This window comes from Olea europaea, chromosome 19 (genome assembly GCF_002742605.1).
Source record: "Olea europaea var. sylvestris chromosome 19, O_europaea_v1, whole genome shotgun sequence".
Lineage (NCBI taxonomy): Eukaryota > Viridiplantae > Streptophyta > Magnoliopsida > Lamiales > Oleaceae > Olea > Olea europaea.
The window spans coordinates 5,251,083-5,260,667 of NC_036255.1; the positions used below are offsets into that span (position 1 = coordinate 5,251,083).

Consider the following 9,585-nt stretch of genomic DNA (forward strand, 5'->3'; position numbering starts at 1 on the left):
TCTATTTCTAAGCTTATTTTGATAGGATTATGTCGAGTGAATCCAATCAAACAGAATCCTATTTTGCTACAACAAAGATAAAATAAATAAAAAAGATACAAAATCAATAAAAATAAAAGCAGGTGGGTCGAAAAACTTATTAGGTGCCATTGACTCTAGTATCTAATAAGTTCTACCTACTATTGGATTTGAACCAATGACTCCCGTCGCATGAAAGCAATACTCTAACCACTGAGTTAAGTAGGTCATTTATCATTCCAAAGATAACCAAATGGAACCCATGCCATCGATGGATTATAAATATCATAGTACTTATGAGCAATACTAATACAAGCAATACCACTCGAAAATGGAGGATGTTGGATCATAGAATATTCATCTTGACAAGAAATTATCTACATGATAAATTATGTATCACAAGCACTAAGGGCTATAGCTCAGTTCGTAGAGCACCTCGTTTACACACACACCAATTTTTTTCAGGGAGGTCCATCATACAATAAAAAAAATGCATCTTATTGAGAATTCGATGTCTTACTCCATAACTGTGAGGGAACAGTAGCCAGACAAATGGTTCGGTCCGACTTTGGTGCCCATTTAGGTACCAAATAGACACCATAAATTGATTTGAGATATTGAGGAGGTCAATACCAATCCATTCGATGCTAGGCATAATGAATATAAGTTCTTCAAAAAATCTCTTTTCGTCTTATGAACTTTAAGGTGTACGAAGTTTCATATTCTATTTTTTAAGCCGAACAATAGAGACTTCATTTAACCTAGGTTGACCTAGGTCAAAGGCAAACCTATGTCAAGATAACCCCACCTTTGAAATACTTAGTAGTGCTCCTGGATCAGAATCCCAAATAATGAATCAGAGCACATGGAACCATCTCCTTAATCTTATTTTGAAAAATATGGCAAACTGGCTGATATTTCTATCAGTTAATGAAAGAGTCCAAGGCAAAAAAAATGCATGTTGGGTCTTTGAAACTATTCAAATCATTTTGATAATAATAAGTTTGATCTGTTTTACCGAGAAGGTCTACAGTTCGAATCCGTATAGCCCTAGAGCCCTATAAAATAAGATGAACATGAAAAATAGAAAATATTCTAATTTTCATTTCTTCAATATTGTTTGTTGCTTGTAACTGACCAGTTAGGTTGGTTCATCGAAATCAAAATTATCCCTATAAACTCGCTCACAAGAATCGTTTAAATCAAAATAGAAAATTGAAAGAAAAGGGATCGAATCAATACTTATCCAATCGTGGATAACCAAACCAACCTTTCATCATTAATCTTCAAAGGTAAATTCCATATGAATTTATGTGTCCACTATCAAGGGGTTAAGTTAGTGATACTCCTTTTGTTTGGTATACCTAATCCTAATGAATTTAGGAAGTCAAAATCATGACATGAAACCAGTTAAAAACTTCAAAGAGTAATTCAAATAGATCTAGGGAATGACCTGCTCTATTTGTGGACAAGCCAAAGTTTGTTGAGAAACGAATCTCTTTGGTAAGTTTCATTGTCAACAATGTCAAATAAGCTTTTTCTTCGTATACCTTACCTAGACCTATCGAAGCACAAAGGAAATGGTCTTCTTTTTTTTGTATTCAATCAAGAGAAACCCCTCTAATAAAAAAAGAAAAGGAATATACCAACACTGAGATATTAGAAATCAAAATACCTATCCATTCTCTTACATTTGAATACTTGTTCTATTCGAAATCACTAACAAAAAAATGACAAACTCGAGATTCTATTCCTAAAAAAAATAGAAATCTCTAAAGAATTTAGAATAATATATATAAGTTTAAAAATAATAATTTAGAAATTCTAAACACAAAATAATAATTCTATTTTCTTTTTATTTGGAACTAGGTTTCTTTAGCAAGAATCCTAGTTGAAAACAAGAGAATTTGCATAAAAGGAATAGTTAGAGTTATACTAACTAAATAAAATTGAAATAAAAATAAGTAGTCTGGAAATAGGATTCCAGTCAAGTCAGTCGATGAATCTTCAAATGAGATATGCCCCACAATAAACAAAGGAAACTAGATGGTCTGGTCAAAATGAATTCCTGTTTTGACTAAATAGTTATGGATGACTTGACAATTTCAATTCGAATCAACCCATCCGGTATATTTTCCACGTTTATAGGAGTGCGTCTATGTTTTTGCTTTACGAATATGATATTTTTTGGGCATTTCTAATAATATCAAGTCTTATTCCTATTTTGGCATTTTTCATTTCCGAGATTTTAGCTCCGACTAGGAAAGGGCCAGAGAAACTTTCTAGTTATGAATCGAGTATAGAACTAATGGACGACACTTGGTTACAATTTCGAATCCGTTATTATATGTTTGCTCTCATTTTTGTTGTTTTTTATGTTGAAATGGTTTTTCTTTATCCATGGGCAATGAGTTTTGGTGTATTGGGTGTATCTGTATTTATAGAAGTTTAAATTTTCGTGCTTATCTTAATTGTTGGTTTAGTTTATGCATGGGGAAAGGGGGCATTGGAATGGTCTTAGCTCCTAAATATTCAGACAATAAAAAGAAAAGGGAAAAAAAGATTGAAAAAGTTATGAATTCCATTGAGTTTTCTATGCTTGATCAAATAGTCCAAAATTCAGTTATTTCAACTACATTAAATGATCTTTCAAATTGGTCAAGGCTCTCTAGTTTATGGCCACTTCTCTATGGTACTAGTTGTTGTTTTATTAAATTTGCTTCACTAATAGGATCACGATTCGACTTTGATCATTATGGATTAGTACCAAGATTGAGTCCTAGATAAGCGGATCTAATTTTAACACCCGGAATAGCAACAATGAAAATGGCACCCTCTTTAGTGAGATTATATGAGCAAATGCCCAAACCAAAATATGTTATCGCTATGGGAGCCTGTACAATTACAAGAGGGATGTTCAGTACCAATTCTTACAGTATTGTTCGGGGAGTCAATAAGCTAATTCCTGTGGATGTCTATTTGCCAGGTTGTCTACCTAAATTGGAAGCAATTATAAATGCTATAACAAAACTTTGTAAGAAAATATCTTGAGAAATCTATGAAGATAGAATTAGGTCTCAACAAGCGAATCAGTGTTTTATTACCAATCACAAGTTTCACGTTGGACGCAGTATGAATACTGGAAATTATGATCAAGAATTCCTTTATCAAATTCCATCTACTTCAAAGATCCCTACTGAAAACTTTTTCAAACATAAAAATTCAATATCTCTCACGAATTAGTGAATTAGACATGATTCCTTTGTATTGTATAGAATAACAAGTAGTGGGTGAATCGTTATAAATTTGATCGAGAATGTGAAATATTCTAGCTAAAAATGCAGAAGATAAAAAAGATGTAGGATCGTTTGTCTGCATGGCTAGTCAAGCATGGGCTAATTCATAGATCTTTGGGCTTTGATTATCAAGGAATAGAGACTTTACAAATAAAGCCCAAGGATTAGCATTCCATTGCTGTCATTTTATATGTATATGGTTACAATTATCTATGCTCCCAATGTGCCTATGATGTAGCACCTGGCGGACTGTTAGCTAGTCTGTATCATCTTAGGAGAATAAAGTATGGTGTGGATCAACCAGAAGAGGTATGCATAAAAGTATTTGCCTTAAGGAGGAATCCTAGAATTCCATCCGTTTTCTGGGTTTGGAAAAGTGTGGATTTTTAAGAACGAGAATCTTATGATATGTTGAGAATCTCTTATGATAATCATCCATGCTTGAAACGTATCTTAATGCCTGAAATTTGGATAGGATGGCCCTTACGTAAGGATTATATTGCCCCCAATTTTTTTTATGAAATACAAGATGCTCATTGAATAATAAGAAACTAATTTCCACTTATACAATTTCAGAGATTCAAGGATTGTACTTTCGGTTCTAGATTAACCAGAATAATTCTAATTGAAGTTTCATTTATATATTTCTATTAGGAATTATGGATAGGCTAACAAAAAAGATAGAATTGGGGGGTTCATTGGGAATTCTTACATTTATTTGGAAGCTACTTATTTCATATGAGCCAAGCCAAACCAATAGGATGAATCAAACGCGTTCTGCATCATGAACATTGTCCTGTGCACATTACTTAGACTGGTTCTAGAAAATCATGTTGGGACGAATTAAGAAATCGAATATGAAAGAGAAAATACAAAGAAATGAAAGGGTATCAGATTTTCTTTATTTTTATGGTATCTGAACCGGATCTTGTCTCTTCAACTTTAACTTTTTACTCTTTCAACCTACTAATTGAACTTTTCAATTATGTATGAAGTATTAACAGATTTTTTGAACGAAAGGAAAAGAAAAGAGAAAATAGAATTTAATTCTTTTAGATACTTTATTTAAAAAACTCTACCCATCTATTTTATAGATGGGGTATATCTCGCTAAGATAGATAAAAGTATGTATTATGATCTAGATTAGAAATGAATATGTATCTCGATTCATATCAATTAATTTTTAATTGAGAGACTCATACAAATGAATCATGTGCCAGGAACCAGATTTGAACCGGTGACACGAGGATTTTCAGTCCTCTGCTCTACCAGCTAAGCTATCTCGATGATTTCCAATGTAACATCTGATCCTCATTTTATTAGATGACTGGGGTCTATGTCAATTAAAAGGACAATGGGGGATTACAAAGTTTTCTCCAAGTCCTGGAATTTCTTGGAACTTCAAATAGACGACTTTGTAAATTTTAGTATGAGTAATGATATTGACTGTGAATCATTCAAATGGTGATTCCTTGCTTAATTTGAATGTGTATTATACATCACATGTGAGAAGGGAAAATCATTTACGCTCAAATGCGTTTATAGAGTGAATGAAAAAGATAAGGAATTTGGAACCACTAATGAAAAAGGAATAGGATAAATATTTGGGGAGTCAAATAGGCTTTTTTGGGGATAGATGGACTTGAACCCTTACGATTTTTAAAGTCGACAGATTTTCGTTTTACTATAAATTTCATTGTTGCCAGTATTGACATGTAGAGTGGGACTCTATCTTTATTCTCGTCCAATTAATCAGTTCTTTAAAAGATCTTTTAGACTATGGAGTGAATGATTTGATCAATGAATATTAGATTCTTTCTTGAATGTGGAATCAATTCTTCCATTTTTCATATAAAAACACAAATAGAGATTTGAGTCGTCATTAATCATTTGATATAGTATTCAATATATACATTTATCCTTCATCATTTCTGAAGTTTTGATGGAAAGATTCATCTACCAACACAGCCCACTCCATTTGTTAGAATAGCTTCCATTGAGTCTCTGCACCTATCCATTTTTCTTGGGAAAACAGAATTTGGCTCAGGATTGCCCATTTTTATTAATTTTGGGGTTTCTCTGAATTTGAAAGTTACCACTTAGTAGGTTTCCATACCAAGGCTCAATCCAATTAAGTCCGTAGAGTCTACCAATTTCACCATATCCCCCTTCCCTTGTTTTGAGATTAGGATTTCATTGTCATGTCATTCCTTTTTTCTTTCATTTATACTGGAACCCTTGAATTCATCAGATACCGATTACTATCTCGAAAAACAAAAAAGTATTTTCCCTTCTTTGATTTCTTCCTTGTCGGAAACCAGTATTTGATTTAATCGAAATGGATTTTATCATTTCTGTATCAGCAATTCAATATAGATGGATATATACCCCATATATATGTCTCTCTTCTTGCCACTTTTCCCATGCAATTTGCAATACTTGAACGGTCGATTCTTTTTTCTTTTTTCTTTTTTTTGTCTTTTCTTTCCCCTTTATGAATGAAAGCAGAGGAATGTTTGATTAGTTCTAATCAATTAAATAATTCGAATTCGAAAGAATTAATAGAATTCGAAATATAAAATAGAGAAGTGTAACAAAAATAATTTCAAATGTCATGTGAATTCAAACAAAAATGAAAAAGAAAATTTAACTATCTAAAAATATTTAAGATTTACTATACTAATAATTTTAGAATTGTGATAAAGAAATCGAAATTTTATATCGCTATATTAATGGTTATGTTCTAGAATATTTAATATTTATTTGAAATTCTATATTCTATAGACACTATAGTGTAGTGTATTGAATTCCTATGGATAGAAAGTTTCTATTATGTGGGCTTGCTTAGCTCAGAGGTTAGAGCATTGCATTTGTAATGCGATGGTCATCAGTTCAATTCCGATAGCTGGCTTTTCCTTCATATTTTTTTCAATTTTTTAATGATTGATAATGTCCCTTTGAAATCAAAGAATATTGAAAAAGTACCTTCCCCCTTTTCCAAAATCCATGAATTTTGGAAGTTATAGGAACTTCCAACTATGTCCGAAAAAGGATCCTTTCTATATATATATAATAATAGAAAGTCTGAATATTTATCCAATTTACCTATTCTTCTTTATAATACAAGTACACTACTTCAGTAGATTTCGCTTCATTTAGTTCAGTTTTAGTTTAGGTTTATTCTGTAAAATAAAAAAATTAAATTAATTCTAACTAGGAATAAGGAGTCTTTATGTCGCATTATCGAGGACCTCGTTACAAAAAAATAAGCCGCATGGGGGCTTTACCAGGACTAACTAATAAAAGGCCTAAAGCCGGAAGTGATCTTAGAAACCAATCACGTTTCGAGGAAAAATCTCAATATTGTATTTGTCTAGAAGAAAAACAAAAATTGTGATTTCACTATGGTCTAACAAAACGACAATTACTTAAATATGTTCGTATCGTCGAAAAAGCCAAGGGATCAACAGGTCAAGTTTTACGACAATTACTTGAAATGCGTTTGGATAACATCCTTTTTCGATTAGGTATGGCTTCGACTATTCCCACAACTCACCAATTAGTTAACCATAGATATATTTTTGTTAATGGGCCTATAGTAGATATACCAAGTTATCGCTGCAAACCTCGAGATATTATTATGACGAAGGATGAACAAAAATCTATAACTCTGATTCAAAATTCTCTCAACTCATCCCCTCATGAGGAATTACCAAACCATTTAACCCTTCACCCGTTCCAATATAAAGGATTAGTCAATCAAATAATAGATAGTAAATGGGTCGGTTTGAAAATAAATGAATTGCTAGTCGTAGAATATTATTATCGTCAGACTTACACCTAAACTCAAATAAAATGATGAGGGTTGAGACACTTTTTTTCCCTTTCATCATAGTAAATGAACCTAAGATTAAGTAAGAAAAACATGGGTTTGATCTGGTATGGATATGTATCATAGACCGAAGGGATATTTTCATTTTCTTTCCAGAATTTTTCCTATTTTCTAGTATTTTACATGTCACTGCAATAGGAATAGAGAATCTATCTCAATGAACGGTCTAACTAGTGGAATAAAGGTCTCCATTGCTACTTGATCCAGTGCTGTTAGTCAGATCGGCCTATTAAGTGAAGGTACGGGAAGAGAGGAATTCGAACCCTCGGTAAACAAAAGCCTGCATTGTAGTTCCAATGCTATGCCTTGAACCACTCAGCCACATCTCCTGCATGATGATTATGAACCAAAAACTGAGTGAATAGGGAGTTATTCATATTCCATTATAGATTATTCGGATAGGTACATCCATTTTAACTACACAAATAAAAATCAAATATTTTTCATCAAAGTAAAGAAAGCTATTTCCTTCGAGGCTCCGAGATAAAGACCAAATTCTTTTCTTACAAAAAATTGTTAAAAATGGGATTCATGCTTGGAAAAATCTCTCCCTTCTATTTTTAATATTTAGAATGGATTAAATCAATGAATTAGAAAGAATCAACTGATTTATGGGTCCAGATTTTTTAGACTGGGGTTAATGGAAACCTTTCTATCATAATTCTATAGAGACTTTGATTCCATACGCTACAAATTATTAAATTCCTTTCCAATTTTAGAGTTCTAAACAACAAAACCCCTCTATTAGAAATTTCTAAAGCATTTTGTAGAGTTGATTGTATACCTGCTATGTACACAACAGACAAAAGAGGCGGTTATTCTATCTATTTTCATCATAGAATGATTATTCGATCTTTTTTCATTTTTGTATCATAATTCAATCCAATTTATCGAGCTACTCTAATCTGTAACTTCAATGAAATCGGAATAGTTTCGTCAACTACTACATTAGTATGAAATCGAATTGGGTTCAAATATTTCATATTGATTCAGGAACAGATGGCCCATAATCATTTTTTTTAATCAATCTATTTTTACGTTATTTCGTACTGTACCATTCTTTTCTTTGTGGGATCATTTTTCCACGAGAGGTAATGAGAAGAATTATAGAATGGATTGCTACCTATGCCTAGATCGTGGATAAATGGAAATTTTATTGATAAGACCTTTTCAATTGTAGCCAATATCTTATTATGAATAATTTCGACAACTTCAGGAAAAAAAGAGGCATTTACCTATTACAGAGATGGTGTGATTTGATTCTTTTTTTATTTCTCTCAGTCTTACGAGAATGACACGTGATTTAGGAAAATTTTTGAAATAAATCTACGCTTGTTGAAGGTGAAGTTTGGAAATAGAACAATTCCTTCTGTCGTGTATCCTCGATTAATGCAACATCGGATTCTATGTTTCAATTTTGATTCTAGTATTGAGTGAAAGGTTACACCTAGGGGTTCTTTATTATGGGACAATCCTACTCTACTATTACCAATAGGCAGCATAGGGAAAAAAGCACTACACCTAGGAATCAACAACACGAAAACTTTGTTCGAAATTATCCCGTTCCTTATTGGGCTTGGGACTCAAAGAATGGTTGGGACAACAAACATCCATATGGTTTGTACTTTGGATACCTGTATAACCATCGAAGGCTATTGAAGTGACTAATTCCTGGAAATTAGGAGTCGTTGAAAACAAAGAAATTGTTGGAGTTCTCATTTCTATCTAGTCCCAACACGCTTGATGTTAAGAAAAGATCTCTTGTAGGAAGGTTGGCTAGAGATTTCTTGTAAAATACTAGCCCTGCTCAGTTCATAATGAGAATATTTTCATTTTTTTTATTTCATGTATTATTCTTCTTATGCACATAAGGGAGAAGCCGTATGGGATGAAAATCTCATGTATGGTTCTAGAACGGAGATTCTTTTACTTGAATTACGATTGTAACAGATGTCAGCTCAATCCGAAGAAAATTATGCGAAAGCTTTACAAAATTATTATGAAGCTATGCGACTAGAAATTGATCCCTATGATTTCCATACAAGTAATGGAAAACATACGAAAGCTTTGGAATATTATTTTCGAGCACTAGAACAAAACCCATTCTTACCCCAAGCTTTTTATAATATGGCCATGATCTATCATTACGTGTGACTATCTCTACTATAGAAAGAAAAAAAATCTACTAGTAAATATGAAAAAAATAGGCTTTCTACATATTCATCGTCTAAAAAAATGATTTTTATCAGCTGTAGCAAAGAAAGAAACTTCATAGCAGTCAAAATATGAAGAAATAGATATGCCTAGCTACTTTTTTCTACAGATAAAAAAAAGATCTAATTGATAGAAGAAGCACCATAAAGATCAATTAGCGAGGTT

General features: G+C 32.4%; 1 non-coding gene and 1 pseudogene across 1 annotated transcript; both read left to right on the plus strand.

Moving 5' to 3' along the window:
• The first annotated feature begins 1,975 nt into the window (after positions 1-1,975).
• On the plus strand, positions 1,976-3,269 carry LOC111368594 (annotated as a pseudogene).
• Positions 3,270-6,152: 2,883 nt separating this feature from the next.
• On the plus strand, positions 6,153-6,225 carry TRNAT-UGU. Its single transcript has one exon. It is a non-coding gene; the product is annotated as a tRNA-Thr (tRNA).
• Positions 6,226-9,585: the final 3,360 nt, after the last annotated feature.